We start from the raw sequence: 17434 nt of genomic DNA, 5'->3' as shown, positions 1-17434 counted from the left end.
TTAATGAATCAGCTACACACGGAGCCTGATTTCCATCTAACATGCTTGCTATTCATCAGAAGTTACTGAATACTTTGGATAAATAACTTTTAGGCTCTGGGTTGTTTGTGAAATGTTCACTTCAGTGATTCAATATTTATTATTCATATTTTATGATTGATCATGTAACACACAGTATTGTTTCTCTTCCCTGACTGGATACCTAAACCTTTTTTGAATGGAGAAAAAAAGAATAAAAAATAACTTGCATATGGAACAATTATTGGATAAAATTTATGAACATTTCAGATTAGCACACGGACATTCATGAATAACTGGTGGCTGTTTAACCACACATAGAAAACAAATAGGAATTTAGAAATGAGAATATAAAGATGCAATTACATTTTTCCTAAAATAACTCACTTCATCAGATGCTGTGAAAGGACATGTACAAAGTAGTCTGTCAAATAGCTTGAGACTGCTCTGTGCCCTTTGACAGCATTTGATGAAGTGCATCTGAACTCATGAAAGCTTACACGTCTCTGATTTAGTTAGTCTATAAGGTGTAGCTCTACCCTGCATTCTGCCTGGCTTCAGACTAAAACAGCTAGTTACCTCTTTCTGTATTATAGTGTGTGTGTGTGTGTGTGTGTGTGTGTGTGTATCAGGTTTTGTACCATCAAATCCTATCCATTATAGGTCACCTCTTTAGATATTTCTCTTCTTCAGCCCAAGAATTCTGTACTTAAACTGCAAATAAGTGTTATTGTGAGGGAGAAATAAAGGTTTCCTAACTAAAATATAGAAAGAAATGAATAGTTTTTCCAATATCACTTTTAGCACTGATACAATTTTCAAATTAAAATGCTATGTGACAAAATTTCCTGCCAAATAATATCCCTCAACCTTTTGAATTTCATTATATATTAATTATTCCATCTTTTTCATCAGTAAAGAAACAAAATATCGGGTTCAAACTTCCTGCTGCCTTTCTCTTCTTAGCAAAGATAAATCCCAAGGCCAGAGTCACTTCTTCAGTTAGTGAGAGGAAAAATGATTAATTCTAACGCTTATATCCATTGCAATAAATCTGCCCACCAGCACATTTCACCAGCTTCCTGACAATTTGCTTGTTAAAGCCCAAGTAGACTGATTAAAAGCCATCCAAATCGCCTTCAAAATGAAGAGTTGTCCTGTGAGCTCTCTTCCAAACCTTCTAATTACTGATCTCCCAAATTCTAAACAGGGACATAAGCTACCTTTAACTTATTTTTCCAAGAAAGAGAATAAACAGAAACTCTTTATTGGATCCAAAAGTCTAACATGTCATAACTTTCCATGGCTGTTCTTTATGGGCATCTGTACACATGCTCTGGGGTGCAGTGGGGGTGGGTGTTTTAATTAGAGTAGCACTTGCAAGCCACTCTAATTCAAATGCCCACAGTGTCTCGTGTATTCAGCATTCTGGGGGGGTTGTGGGGGCCCTTTTAACTGAAAGCTTGTTTACTGGGCTTTAGTTAGAGGACCCGTGCTGCTGTTTTGAAATCGGGGATTACTGAATATATGTCACGGCGAGGTTGCTGGAATGTTCTAATTCGAACGTGTTGGAGCAGGCATCTCGCACATGTACAGGCATCCTATGATGTCGTTTTGGGGAGTAATGCACTTAACAGCATCTCAAAGGAGAAAAGTAGGAGGTTGGGCCATGAAAGCCTGGCTTCAAAAGTACCATATTTCCTCAGTATAAAGTAAGGATATATATATCCTTAATCATATAAGGATTTTTCTTCCTATTTAACATGGGGAACAAAAAATTAGAATTGTGTGTGAGGGCATGGGGGGGGGGAGGGGCAGGTGGTTGCTGTGGCTTGGACTCCAACCCTTACCTGGGATCAGGGCTGTAGCTGCTGCTGCTGCCTGCCCCACAACCCCCTCCCCACAACCTCTGCACTCTGCCGTCTCCACCCTGCAGTCTCTTCCCCCTATTTCCATCCTGCCACAGCTTCTTTTCCCCAACCTGTTCCTCTCCCGCCCCCTCCCCCTCTTACCCTTGCTGTGTGTCAACTGGCTCCATTCATACTCAATCTGGAGCAGTGAGCAGAGCCCCATCCCAGCTCTGTAATAGCAATGTGCAGCCCACAGTGTTACTACAGGGGCTGGGCTCAGGTTGTGCTCTGTGCCTCAGGCTAGAATGGGTATGGAGCCTGCTAGCATGGGGCAGAGGCTGGGGTGGGGGGAAGCAGAGGTTGGGGGAGTGGAACAGAGGCTGAGGGGGAGGGTGAAGCAGAGACCTGGGGGGAAAGAGGGATCTGATGCTGCAGGCAGGGAGAGGGGGATCTGGGGGCAGGCAGGGGGCAGAGGTAGCAGGGGGGCATGTACACATAGGGAATAAGCTGCTTGACCTCCCCACACTACCTGCCTCTCCACTGCCAGTCCCCCTGCCATGGTGGAAGGAAGGAATTAAGAATGATCCTCTAATAATTATACTCTATACATGGAAAATTATACCAAATTTATAAATTTTCTATGTATAAAATCTAATTATTGGGGTATCATCTTAAATTCAGGATTGTCTTAGATTCGAGTAAATCCAGCATCATTCCTGATCTGCTAAAATTGATGGGACTTTTGTTTTTAATGCAAAGTCATCAGTATAAAGCCCTGAGCTTGCACCCCATTACCCATCCCAGTAACAACTGCCAGCCTCCCATAGACAGTATAGCCATAACTCTTTAAACAGAGCAATCTGCATAAATGAAACATATTTTGCTGGTTTAGTAATTTTGTCCTATCAAGAGTGATTATTTGATTGCTGTAGTTTTCAGAGCGCTGAAGGTTTAGAAACAGCCTCACAAAATGGGTTCCACATACTTTCCTGGGCTGTTTTCACAAATTAGCAGCACGGCAAAAGACACAGCAAACTGCACATGCATGCTCTTCGGGATTTGCCCGCAGAGTCTAAACTGTGAGCCAAGAATTATATTCAGAGAAGAGTTTAATTTTTGAGCTCTAAACAAAATGGTATGCCCACTTTGCGTGTGATATCCATGACTAATATTGTTGTTTGCAGGATGGGTTGCTGTAGTGACAGTATCATAAGTGTACTGAAATCCAGACCAAACCTTTCAGGAAATATAATTAGATTCCAAGTAGTATTTAATTGCTTGTTTACAAGATCTTCCAAATCAAAAATAAGTTTAGAGGAAGTGAGAAGTATTACCTTGTCTGCATGACAGAGAGAAACTGAGTTAGCTCTTTGTAGTGGAATGGTTAAAAATACAGTCAAATGTCTTAGAAATGATGGGCTCCTATACAAATATGTGGAGCCTGCTCCGACATGCTGGAAATCCACTCGATTAATCAAGTCTGCTGGAGCATGAAAATTGATGTGCTCTGGCAGCCTTCCACATCACATGTATCAGCATTGCTGTCCATCTCTGTGCTGAAAAAATGGTGGTGGTGCACTTTGAAATAAAACACATTCGATGAGCTTTAGTTCAAAGCACCTGCTGCCATTTATTCAGTGAGGGGACACACAATGACGCTGATACATGTGACGCATGGGCACTTCTAATTAGCGCAGCTTGCTAATAAAGGTGCCTGGTGCCGCGTCCCACAGCACATGTAAAAATACTTGATGTGTCCATACCTGCCTCCTTCCATTATGTGGGAACTGAAGCAGACTTCAGAAGCTATACAAGGGGTCACAAAGTACTGTCTACAAATTGTGAACCTGTGGCCTATGGAGGCAGTCCCTGAGGCAGTCCAGAGGGAGTGGTTTGGGGTGAGCCAGAAGTGGGATGGACACCATAAAGAGGCCAGTAATTTTTGTGCAATCTAAGGAATGCATGGAGACCAACCTGCCCTATTACTACAAATGCTCACCTCAGTAGTGGGGATAGGGCTGGGAATGACACCCTTTGAGGTTGAGACAACAGAAGAGATCTCAACTAAGAACTGCTGAAACTGTTATCTGGGTATTATGTTTATTTTCTACACCTTCTTTCATATGCCATCAGTGTGTATAATAGGAGTTGTTTTCTCTTCCTTCAAACTTCTTCTCTCAGTGCCACAGAGGGGGTGATATCATATGCTAGAGCTGACTTCAGGCTTCAAAGCCTGTTTTGTCAGCTATTGCTACCTGGCACTGGAGTCGCATCTGGACTCAATCTAAGTGTGACTGAGGTAGCTACTGTTGACCAAGTACCTATAGTGTACTCTTGTGCTCACTGTTCTCAAACTTGTTCTAATTCCTGGATTTCTAGCTCTGGTTAAGTATTAGTTTTGAGGGTCTGGAAAGGATTTTTCTTATGAAAAAATGGATAAAGTGATGTATGGATTTTTTCCATCCTTCCATGAAGGTCTCGCATGTGTGGGGTTAAAATGCAACTGTTGCAGTATTCATGGATTCTGATGTGGCTGGCCAGAAAGGTTTTCAAGGCATTTCTGAATACAATGAGCTGCTTGGGCATTGGTCCTGCACATGACATTGCTTCTGTTTCTTTGACAGTATCTGACTACCCTCGTCTTTTTTCTCCTGTCTCCAGGGGGTGGGGGTAGGGATGGGTGATAGAGAGTGGTATGAGGGAGGGACTCTGGCCTCCAGTTGGGGTGCCCAGACAGGCTTGAGGACATAGAGGTGTCACACTTGAAATGCAGATAAATTTGAGGTGGCTGGGGCAGCAACAACAAATGAGACTTCAGAGCATTGCAGTCATACAGGATACATTGATTTATTGACAGATTAAGCAAAACAAAATGAAATAAGCTGATACATTACATATAGGATGAGTAGTGTTTGCTTGATGTTGCTGGCCAGGCTAAGTTGTCAGGCAAAGGGACCATAGCCCCCAACTATAGCATGATGGTGTCTTCAGTGTCACGTACCCAAGCCAGCAGCACCAGTTCCTCCTGGGGGGGGAGGGCTACCTGGACACCTACATGCTGCACTCTGCCACCCAGTGAGTCTGCTGAAAGCTGCACATTATTGCTACCAGCTGAGACTGACTGGAGCCACCTGGCAAACCAGCCCCAGCCACGTGACCAGCCCTGCTTTGAGGGAAAGGCCCTCCCTTCCCTGCCCCAAGCCCCTGCCTCTGATCTCCCTCCCCATCCAGAGCAGGGCACAGAGTGGGGGGCTGGCCCTGGGGTACCTCCCCAGAGAGGCCTCCTTTGGGGAGGGGAGGGGCATGGGCAGCTCTGCACCCCAGTCTTCCAGGAGCTCTATGTCCCCTGAGACAGACAGACAGGTTGGCCTGCAGAAGGAGAAAGCGGGGAGCAGGGTCTGGAGCTGCAGCAGCAGCTCCTGCTAGAAGGCTGGGCTGGCCTGGCCTGGGAAGGAGGCAGGGGAGGCAAGCTGCCTGCAGCCAGCACCCAGTGACCTCCAGCCCTAGAGGAGCAATCAAGGATGGGGGGGGGCCTGGCTGGCAGCTGCCTGGGCCCAGGCCTGCCTGGCTGAATTACCATGGTCCATGGGCACTTGTGCATGCACAACTCCTGATCTGAGGCTAGGCAGCACATGGGCCTCTGGTACAGAGCATCTTATTGAGAATTATTGCAAACTCTCACAAACAGCTTTTATCATCATGGTACTGGGGGTGGACAGTAGAGTGGGGTCCATGGGCAGCTGTCCAGATGGGATACAGTGGGGAGTGTGTGCCTCGCCCAGGGCCTCATTGGTTACACCAGCACCATGGCTATCAGAAGCCTGGGGCACTGGGCATCACTGCCAGGGGCAGGGGCTGGAGTAGCCATGGTTGTAGCCATGGAGTAGGCTGTGGCAAAAGAGCCATACATGCTGGCCCTGGTTTCTGCATGCTGCTTCTGGCCAGAAAAGTAGCAGGCCAGGCAGCAGGGAAGGGCCTTTTAAAGCCTTTTAAAGATGGCTGCCAGCTACTGGAGCCTCAAGCTCCCCCTGGTGGCAGAAGGCGTGCATTGCAGGACCCCAGGAAGCAGGAGCAGCAAATTTGCTCCCATGTCTCTGCGCATGTAGACTCTTGCTCAGGAGCATTTGCTCATGAGTAGTTTACTTGCAAGTAAACAGATCCCAGATCGAATGCATGTGTAGACTCTCCCAGTTTGTTGTAAATGGTTATTCTTATATTGTTTCACAATCTTAATGAGTTACTTAAAGGTAACAGAGCTGCAAACAGAGCAGGAAAGGAAAGAAAAAAGCAGACTCTTTGAAAAAGAACCCCTCAAAATCCCTCTTGGCTTTGACATAAAAACCTTCTAGGCCTGAAATATCATTCAGCAAAATGAGGGGCATAGGCTACAGAGGGGGTATTGTATACATTCCCAGATTTGTAGTAACTGGTGTTAAGATTGGTATTGAAAGGTCATGTCTATACATTCATTAATGTGCCATCGTTACTGCACGTTAAGTTTAGTACTTGGTTAACCAGGTACTAAATCAGTTCTCAGTAACTCTTGCTACCGTGCAGTATCACTGGCACATGGCTTTTTCATAGACATTAGGGGCTGAATGGGACCTTGCAAGATCATTGATGCTTACTGTGCAGTAGCCTAATACTACTGCACAGTAGCATATTAGCATAGTTTTTGCCCAACATGCCAATGTGCAGTGTTATTAAGCTACTGTGCAGTTGGCATCTGTAGATGTGGATGTAGATGTATCCACTGAATTCTATTTGGCAGTTTGGCTAGTTACCCGAGTTAGGTGATAAGGTTTCCCCCCCACCCTTTAATGTTTGAATCTCTGCATTTAACCATACCAGGTTATATGTGTTTCATCATTTTCTCATTCAGATAACTAGTCTTCTGGGTGGCAGCCAATTCTATTATATTTGTATCAATAGCTACCATCAGATGGTTTAGGATATTTGTCATTTAATGTTTTATCATTTTCTTGTCATAATAACAGTAAGCTGGTCTGGACATTACAATTCTTAGATGGCTGAAGCAAAGGCATCACTTAGTTTTTGACCTTGCATCTACAGTCACGTTCAAATGATGTGTCAACCTACTCAGAATATTGTATCTAGGATGCCTTCATGAGCCAGTCAACATAAATTTAACAAGAAGTCATTTAGCTGGAGAGAAGCCCATTCTGTATACATCAGAGTAGGAATGGAGGAGGTGAACCTGGCAAAGTATCATCCTATTTCTAAAAACTATATGAGTGATCATTTGTTGTTTTAATTATGCAGATACTTCAGAATTCTTTTTTTTCCCCTCCGTAAAATGAAAAGAATAAAAACAGGAGGAATTTATTCTATTTTCAAAAGGACAGTATACAGCTTCAGTGGTTTTCTTCTCATTAAATAACACTTAGGGACAAGGATTTTGGAGCCTAAAAGTCAGTTGCCTGACCTCTAGAGCAGAATCCAAAACCATGTTTGAGGTGCCCAGTTTTCCTATACAGTCCCATAGGAAGAGTTAAACGTCTCAGAGTGGATGCAAACAATGATTTTTTTCCAAGTGGGGAGATACCTAGAGCTAGTCAATAGGAAACATTAAGGACAGGCATTTTCATCTCTATGGCTTGAGCAACTTACTTAGGGCTGCAGGGGGTCTGCAGCTCTGAATTTTATCCTAAAAGTAGGTACCACAATCTTTGTATTAAAGAATGACTAGAGGTCAATTTTTCTTAGAAAGCACAGCCTACAGTGATGTTCACTGTTTTTATGATAGCCTAGCGGTTAGGGCATTCACATTTTTACATTTAACACCCCTTTGGTAACAGACAGAAAGTCTATGAAACAAAGAGTGGAATCCAGAACTCCTCCTTCTAGTGAGTGCTCTAACAATGTCATGCACCATTATGTGCTCTTTCTTGCTGGCCTAATTTTTTATTCTCTTTTCTCTTGCAGAGCAGAGCAATGCCAGCAAGAGCAGTGGACAGTGCCCGATATAGAAAATGCCAACAGTTTGGTATTTAGGGCACTTGCCTAGGATGTGGGTTTGAAATCCTGCAGTCTGAGGAGTTTATGATTCCAGGTCTCTGCCTTGCTGGGTGACAGCTCAGGATTCTGGGTGATTATATAAAAGATGAGTGCAAGTACCTCAACCTCATCCTCAGTGTGAAAGAATATAACTGAGCCTGTATTATGTGAAGTGCTTGGACTTTTCAGTGCTGTCAGGCATGCTCAGAAAACCTCTACCAGATGAAGCATCTCAGGTTTGAAAAATCAGGGACAGCATCCTAAACTGAATGCTGGAGTACTGTTTGAGGCATCTATGGACTTATGGAAATAAGTACATAGTTTTGCAGCTGGGCACAAAAGCTGCAAGCCACAGCCAGCTCTGATCTTGCCTTTCAGGCATGTATCTGTCTGCTGCCCATGATGTTGAACTTAGTCCCATGACACAAGAAATGCTATTAATACTACAGAAATGGGGACCTATTCAGATATATTAGAGTGATGACAAACTTCCTGGGAGTAGTAATTTTCTGGCAACATCTAAGTGTACGTGCCGACATTCACTGTACCCGATTTATGATCTCACAGTTTATTTTAATCTGTGTGACTAAATTGGGAACAGCTTGTGCACACATTCACTAGTGCTGGGAATCTGGTCTACCTGGTGTATCTGTACAAATTAGGGTTGGCGGTTCTATGGGGAGGGTTGTCCATCTGGGGGTGGAGGAGTCAGGGGGATAAAAAGAGCCTGGTTAGGGTAAGGGGAGTGTGAGGGAGGAGTGGGGAAGAGGCTGGAAGAGCACAGTCCCAGCCTTGGGGCTGTGCTCTGAATTTGTGCAGATGTTCAGTAGATTGGGCCAGCCATTCCTGATTGAACTTAGTGCACCTCCTCGAGTGCACTAAGTTAGATCAGGCTGGCTATTTTTTGCCTGATTTAACCACCCTGACTGTCTGTACAAGGCAGCACTTAGAATGGCTTAACCCTAGGTAGGCTGATCCAAGTGTAACATCTGCACATAACCTAAGATTTCATAGATTTCATAGATTTAATAGACATTAGGGCTGGAAGGGACCTCAGAAGATCATCGAGTCCAGTCCCCTGCCCCAGGGGTAGGAAGTCAGCAGGGGTCATAGGATCTCAGCAAGATAGACATCCAAATTTCTCTTGAAGGTGTTCAAAGTAGGTGCTTGAACCACCTTCGGCAGCAGTCTATTCTAAACCTTGGGGGCTCAGACTGTAAAGAAGTTCTTCCTTATGTCTAGCCTGAAATGGTCTTGGAGGAGTTTGTGACCATTTGACCTTGTTATCCCCTGGGGTGCTCTGGTGAACAGATGTTCCCCTAGATCCTGGTGAACACCCCTGATAAACTTTTAGGCTGTCACCAGATCACCCCTGAGCCTGCGCTTTTTCAGGCTGAAGGGTCCCATGGCTCTCAGCCTCTCATCATAAGGTCTGTTTTCCTGATCTCTGATCATGCCCGTGGCTCTCCTCTGCACTCTCTCAAGCTTTTCCATATATGTTTTGAATTGCAGAGCCCAAAACTGGACGCAGTACTCCAGCTGCAGCCTCACCAAGAAGATATGTCTTCAGAGTGGAATGTTGCTGGATTAGAGACTGATTCTAAAGGAAAGGAGACTGTATGCATATCCAACATCTCCACAGAGTGAGGACATCAGAAATGGGAGCAATACTTAAAATGTCTTATACAGAAATATGACTATTTATTTCCATTTTATAAGAGATCCTATAATATTGTGCAAAAAAAAAAGCTTGCACCTTGGAAAGATCTTCAACTTAATATTATCATCCTATCATTATTATTATGTGTATTCATTTCTGACTTTTCTACTTTTTACCCTTATTCAGTTTTAAGGTATAGCTGAATGCTTAAGGTCTTCTGTTAATTTTGTTTATAATTAGCAAACTGTCATATATTTGCAAATTGCATTCACCATGTTTAGATTTTAAACCTATTAAATTTAGCTAAAATCTTCAATTAGCAGATTGCTTTTTATCTGCTAATTGAGCATCTGTATGATTTCATAGATTTCATAGGCATTAGGGCTGAAAGGGACCTCGTAAGATCATTGGGTCCATCCCCCTGCGCAAGGGGCAGGAAGTCAGCTGGGGTCAAAATATCCCAGCAAGATAAGCATCCAAATTTTTGTTAAAAGTGTCCAGAGTAGGAGCTTGTGCCACCTCTGGGGAGCATCAATCTAGGTCTTGGGGGCTTGGGACAGTAAAGAAGTTTTTCCTTATGTCTAGTCTAAAACGGTCTTGCAGGAGTTTGTGACTGCTGGACCTTGTCATCTCTTGGGGTGCTCTGGTGTACAGGCATTCCCCCAGATCCTGATGCACACCCCTTATGTACTTATAGGCTGCCACCAAGTCACCCGTGAGCCTGCGCTTCTCCAGGTTGAAGAGTCCCATAGTTCACAGCCTGTCTTCATAAGGCCTGTTCTCTTGCCCTCTGCTCATGCACATGGCTCTCCTCTTGACTGTTTAAAGCTTCTCCATGTCCTTCCTGAATTGTGGAGCCCAGAATTGGATGCAGTACTCCAGCTGTGGCCTCACCAAGGCCGAGTACAGTGGGAGGATGACATCCAAGGTCTTGCTCAAGATGGCAAGCCAGAGTTTTGTTCGCTTTGCTGGCTGCAGTATCACATTGGTGGCTCATGTTCATCTTGTAGTCAGTCATGACCCCCAAGCCTCTTTTGGACATGGTGCTAGTGAGTGTAGCATTGCTGAGCCTATAAGGGTGATGTGGGATTTTTTTTTCCATGAGGTGGAGCACTTTTCATTTCTCCATATTGAATTCCATCAGGTTTTCATTTGCCCACCTTGCAAGCCTATTGAGGTCAACCTGGATCACCAACCTATCCTCAAGAGTGAACACTCTTCCCCAGTTTGGTGTCATCAGCAAACTTAGCCAGTCCACTCCTGACACCAGTGTCCATATAATTTATGAAGACATTAAAGAGTACAGGTCCAAGAATGGAGACTTGGGGGACACCACTGGTCACTAACTGCCATGATAATTTCGTTTCGTCCAACTACCACTCTCTGGGTCTGACCTCGGAGCCAGCTCTCCAGCCATTGGACTATAGTGTAGTCAAGAACACAGTTGCCCAATTCTTCCATGAGGACAACATGGGATACCAGGTCATGGCTTTTTTAAAGTCCAAATATTTTATATCAACCTCTTCTCTTTTGTCCAAGTGATATGTCACCTGGTCATAAAAGGAAATGAGATTGGTCAGGCAAGACCTACCCGCAACAACCTGTGCTGGCTGTCCCTCAGAACGTTGCTTTCTGTTAGCCTGTTGAGAATGGTTTCTTTGATAATTTTTTCCAAGATCTTTCCAGGGATTAAGGTCAAACTGATTGGCTTGTAGTGTCCTGGTTATTCCTTCCTCCCTTTCTTGAAGATAGACACTACATCGGCCCTCCTACAATCTTTGGGTACTTGGCCTGAGCGCTACAAGTTCTTGAATATCCTTGTCAGTGACTGCACTATGATGTCTGCCAGTTCCTTTAGCATTCTTGGGTGCAATCTATCCGTACCAGCTGATTTGTGGGCATCCAGCTTCTCAAGGTATTCCCTTACAAGATCTATGCCAATGATGGACATATATTCACCTTCACCCCGGTCATCCTGCATCATGTTAGGCAGGGTGGTCCCTTTGGGCTGGTGAAAAACTGACGCAAAGTAATCAATAAACAGATTGTTTTTTTTCTGGGTGTCAGTCGTCAGCTATCCCAAATGGTTTAGCAGGGGTTCAAAGTTGCCCTTGTTTTTCTTCCGACTCCCCATGTATCTAAAGAAGGACTTTTTATTGTCCTGGATTCCTGTAGACAGTTTGAGTTCAGTTGCTGGCTTGGTTTTCCTAGTTTGTTCCCTACAGGGACAGACTAGTGCAGAATACTTCTCCTTAGTGGTGTTTCCTGTCTTCCATCCTTTATAAGCCTCTCTTTATAGATGTAGGTCCATATGTTCCCTGTTGAGCCAAAGGGGTTGCTGAGCCCTTTTACCACCTTTCCTATGGGTTGTCTGGCCTGCCCTTGTGCTTCTAGGATTGCTTCCTTAAGGAGCAACCACTCACTGTGAACTTTCTTCTCTGTCAAATCATGGTTTCTCAGGGCCTTGACAACAAGCCTTCTGAGCTTATGAAAGTCAGTTTTCCTAAAGTTGAGGACTACTGCATTGCTGACAGATTTGCCACCTTTGGGGTGGGTAGAGAAAGTGATCAACTCATGGTCACTGTCACCCAGCTTCCCTCTGATTCTTAGGTCACTGACTAGATCATCCCCTTTGGCCAGTACCCCTTTGGCCAGTACCTCTTGTTGGCCCATAAACTTCTTGAGACAGGTAGAGCTCATCCACACATGTGAGGAAGCTTTGAGACTGATAAGATTTGGCTGAGTGCTCTTCCCATGAGATGACTGGGTAGTTGAAGTCTCCCATGACAACCATGCACTGACAGCATGCAGCCTTGGCCAGTTCCCTGGCGTATGCACTGGAGTATGCATTCCCTCAATATGCGCTGAAAGGAAGGTGAGGAAATAAAATAATCAGGATGAAAGCATAATTTACTGTCAGAATTTAATAGGCAAATTTTAATGGTGTATAACAGGTCATGTACTAGTTCAGGAACACATTTGCTCTTTAGTTACCTAGATTTTTAGTTGGTCTGGGTCTTTAGTTTGTGCAAACTCAATGGTGTTGTGCATGTCTAATTGAAGGTGGAATTTAGCTGGCAGCTTACAATATACTGCCTCATGCTTTTGTAACAGATATTTATACAAATGTATCGTATACTTGCAACTGTAACACGTGCATATTGGTGCTATTTCTTATTGGTATAGGGGTCACTATAGTTCCCAGAGGACCCAACTGAGACAAAACTCCATGGGGCCCATGGCTCTACAATGGCTGTTGCAAAGGATTGGTCCTATTAGGCACAATTTAGTCCGAACCTGAGCCATAAAAAGAGGTGGAGATAAGAAGGATCTTCTGTCCTAAGAAGATGTTAAATAGAAGTATTGGTGACAACATACACTTGATAAAGATAACCCTCCCAAATGACTTGTTATGGACAGATTTAGTATTTGAAATGCATATGTTTGATAGAGGTGTTTGGCAATGATGGTCCAAGACAAGGCTCCTTGCAGAGGGGAGTAATTTTCTTGATACAAAAGGATCTTGAATAAGTAACTCCTATTCTACTCAACCTTTCTATTCTGAAAGTATTGCCTATTATAATTGCACTACTGCTGAACTCTAAACACATTAAATAATTGATATGTGAAACATGCTAACTCTGAGCCACACTGAAATCCTGGCGATCAGTGATGATAGGAAGTCTTTCCTTTTTTTGTTTTTGGCTCAAGTGTCATAGCATCTGTTCCTGTCAAGTCTCATGCTAGATAGCTGTTGGGAGGGGTGTTTGCAGCACAATTCAACTTCCATATTACAAGGATGCCTACTGGCACTTCAGTAGCTTAGTCTGCCAGCAGTTCCTTTACAGATACCTTGGCACAGGCTGGCTGGGTTCATCTCCATGCATAAGGAAGCAGTCTGAATAACAAAGACCATTATTTAAATGTTTGCTTTGGGTCTCTCGCTGCCAGATCACAGGAACAATATTCACATGATAAAACTTCACACAAAGAAAAAAATGGGCCAAATACATGCCTGCAGTAGCTCTAATAAGTTGGTGGTGTTTTACCAACCATGTGTAAGGTAGTGCTGGTGTTATTTGTACCAACACTTTGTATAACATGTTTATCTTGCTTATTTCATCTATAAGGTCTTAAGGCAAGGACCCTCTTAGTTCTGTGTTTGCTCAGTTCCTAGTATAGTGGGACCATAACGGGGACTTCTATGTGTACCACATTACAAATATCAATAGTTTGAGCTGAGGAAGCCAGCACTTTCCTCACACTCCCTTACTGCTTCTATTTATTCATTTGCTATAAATGATCACTTTTGCATTGGTGTAAATTGTGGGTTTAGGTGACAGATATTATTTGCTAGACAGCTTGAGAGCTGGGAGAAAAACTGTTCACTAGGGTGCCCCAGGGGAGGACAAGGAGCAATGGCCATAAACTGTTAGAAGATGGTTTCAGGTTGGATGTAAGGAATAACTTGTTTATGGTAAGGGTGACCAGAATCTGGAATAAACTTCCCAAGGAGGTGGTGCAGTCCCCAACCCTGGAAGACTTCAAGAGGAGACTGTACAGACACCTTGCTGGGATCATTTGATCTCAGCAGTATTCCTGCCCAGAGCAGGGGGGTTGGACTCAATGATCTTTTGAGGTCCCTTCCAGCCGTTAATTTCTCTGATTTCTATGAATGGTAACATAGGGTAACTTCCACTGATCTGGAACATTTGGTGTGGTTACTATCATTGTAGCCCTGAATCCCACCCTGCCCTCTTGACCTCTGTTTGGTTTACATTATAATACAGATCAATGGTCATATTTGGAGTCAGGAAGAAATTTTACCCCTTGATGAGATTGGTATGGACTGTGGATGTTTTTGCCTTCCTCTGTAGCAGGGTGGTGGCCCTCTATCTGGGGTCTCTTGAGCATGTATTTACAACATTTTATAGAAGCAGAACATTGGCTGCTGCAGTTCCCCTGCTTTACCTGTGGCAGGTTAGGGCATTGTCTTTTTTGTGTCAGGGTTGATGGCAGTCTTATGTAGAGTTTAGATTATGATTTGTATGGGATGGTTTGGATAGGCATGATCCTACTTCAGGCAGGAGTTTGGACTAGACCTCTGGAGGGTCCTTCCAGCCCTATTTCTCTATGACCCTATGACATACGTAAAATAGAATGCAGACATCTAGGGTGGAAATTGATCTCAACGTTGCCTTTCTTCACCTTTGCGCTGCCATAAACATTTTATAGCAGCGCAAAGGCCAGGCAAACAGATGTCCATTACCCCTGTCATGCCACAAATGCCCAAAATTTGTTGGTAAAATGAAAGCTGTATCAATTTGTCCTGCAATTTATCAGAAGACATCTGTTTACTTTATGGTGTGTGAGTTTGGGCAGGTGCTCTGGGGGCTAAAGGAGCCCAATCTTGCACACCCTTGGAATTCCCAGGCAGGGTTGGACCCCTAAAGCCCTGGGAGCGACTGCCTGGCTTTCCCCTGGAAATCTCTGGGTGTGTCTCTCTAAGCAGGGAGAGTTGGCATTTCCCTGCTTAACACGACATGCCTATGGGATGGCAAGACAATGGGTAGTATATGTCTTGCCCAATGAAGCAGATCAGCTCTGCTGCATACGTGCCCCAGCACAGCTGATCAGCTACATTTGGCAATTTCTTGTTTATCTTGCTCAGCTGAAAGGATAGACATTCATCTGACTGCAACACAGTGACTCTAACTGAGGAAGGGGTGTGGAGATTGAGATCAGCCATATATAGGAGAGTTGGATAGGTAGTAAATCTGTCACTTTACATTTAACCATCTCCTCAACTTTTTGAAGTCATTTTTGTCAGTGCTGGTCTTTGGAGCCTGTTACCATGTCTGCACTTCAGCAGCGTTTTCAGATACTGCTCTGAATGTTGCTAGATATGAAATTTTTATTACCAAACACTTGGTCTAACACTTTTTAACTTTTCACGTAGCATTAATAATGAATCTATCTAATCATGGGATTTTGAATGACTGTCCATTACAACAGCATTTGAGTGCCTTCCACATAAAATAAAGTTACTGTACGGACCCTGGTGGACTCCATGGCACCTCTGTCACGTCTTCCTCTCCAGGGTCATGAGAACTATTTTGTTGAGCAGTACTTTAGCAGAAATGCATTAATACTTTTCCATTTATGGTCTCTGTGCAAATTCATTAATCAAGGGATTAATCAAGCCTGTGTTAAACAGGAAGTCAAACAAGAGGAACACAATAGTCCCTCCTGGCTTTATATGCTATGATTTTATTAATTCTTCAAAATGTTTTTATCTCATAAAATATTTTGTGCCTCAGGACAAGCACTTTCATTTAGGAATATGTCATTGTGAGGTCAACTGTAAAGGCTTATATCATTCCCAAAAATCTAATTATTCATTTGAAGCCTACTGCCTTCTCAAACCGTATTTGTGTTTGAAAAGTTTGTCCTCAGAACAGCCTGTTCTTTTTCTTTTCAGTAAAAATATACATAATCTTTAAAAATTCTCTTACAACCTTCCCTTAGAAACTTATTACTTTTATATTTCTAAGAAATAAAGAGATTAAAATGCAGGCAATCTATTTCCTAAGGTTTATTTCTTCTGCACAAAGTATGGAAATAAAGTGTTTTTGAAGCAAACAATCAAAGATGGAAGAATACTTTTAATTAATAGACCAAATGCTAACATTTCAAGTTTTATCAAAAGTACACACTTCTGGTTTTATTAAAGACTCTACATAATTAGTTCTAAATACGGAGAAACTTTATGCTGTAGATATCTTTCCTCCGTTGATGTGGACATAGATCTTGTATTACAATGTAATTCTCTGATTTCAGTAATAGTTTGGGTAAATGTTTTTCACTCAGTTGAGCAAGCACATTTATCTGAACTTATAGGCCCTGTCTCATGACAGGGAATATGTGGTTTACAGTGCCTCAAAGCTTTTTGAAGTGCCACAAAATGCACGTGGCACAGGTTAATCTGTTTGCTGCACTGCAAAATTAGATACTGGGAAATCGGGTATTTAAAAAAAACCATGCCAAAAAGAAGTGGCATGGTGCACATGGCAGCAGTATGTGCTGCCCAAAACCAGAGCCTATCGGGCCAAAGCCACACTCCAGCTATTGGTCAGGTTCTGCCCACCTGGATCAACACCGCTGGAGACCCAGGAGACCCTAAAACCCCAGGTAAGGCTTCTGGAGCCAGTAAAGGTGCTGACCTCAGCCTCCCCTACCCCACCCAGGACAATTTTCCATACACCTGTGGAACAGGAGGTGTCGTCCTCTTCTTTAGATCCCTGAGTATATTTTAGCAATACTTGCAGCAGCAGGATATTACAGTGCCCTTGTTCCCCTGCTTTACCTGTGGCAGGTTAGGGTGTTTTTGGGCAACATACCTTGTAGTTGTGTGACAGGGTTGTTGTGTAGTCTTAGGAATAGGTTAGACAAGTATTTGGTTAGGGATGAGCATGGGATTGGACCTCCTCAGGTCCTTCCACATCTACTTTTCCATGCTTCTATAAGGTGGTTATGGAGCTATCTTCATAGAGGGAAAGAATTATCCTAACCACAGATAGGCAGAATTACTTCCAGATAAGAAATAATCTTCATGATTATGCAGACTGGGAGGTTTGCTGCTCTAGGAGGCACTGCAATAGCAAAGAACAGAATTCCTATAATGTTTCATTGTGGCCAGGATCCTGGAACAATAATGTCAGTGAGAGGTTTGCTACAAGCTTCAGGTTATTCAGGCAGAAGATACTATTGGGATCATCTAATTTGACCCCTTTGTCCAAAATTGTCTTGGAGCATTTCTGGTAAGGAAAGTCTCAAACAATCAGGAATATTTAGTCTGAAGAAGAGAAGATTGGGAGTGGGAGGTGGA

Source organism: Alligator mississippiensis, chromosome 3 (assembly GCF_030867095.1).
Source record: "Alligator mississippiensis isolate rAllMis1 chromosome 3, rAllMis1, whole genome shotgun sequence".
In the NCBI taxonomy this organism is placed as follows: domain Eukaryota; kingdom Metazoa; phylum Chordata; order Crocodylia; family Alligatoridae; genus Alligator; species Alligator mississippiensis.
Note: the sequence above shows the minus strand (reverse complement) of the source record.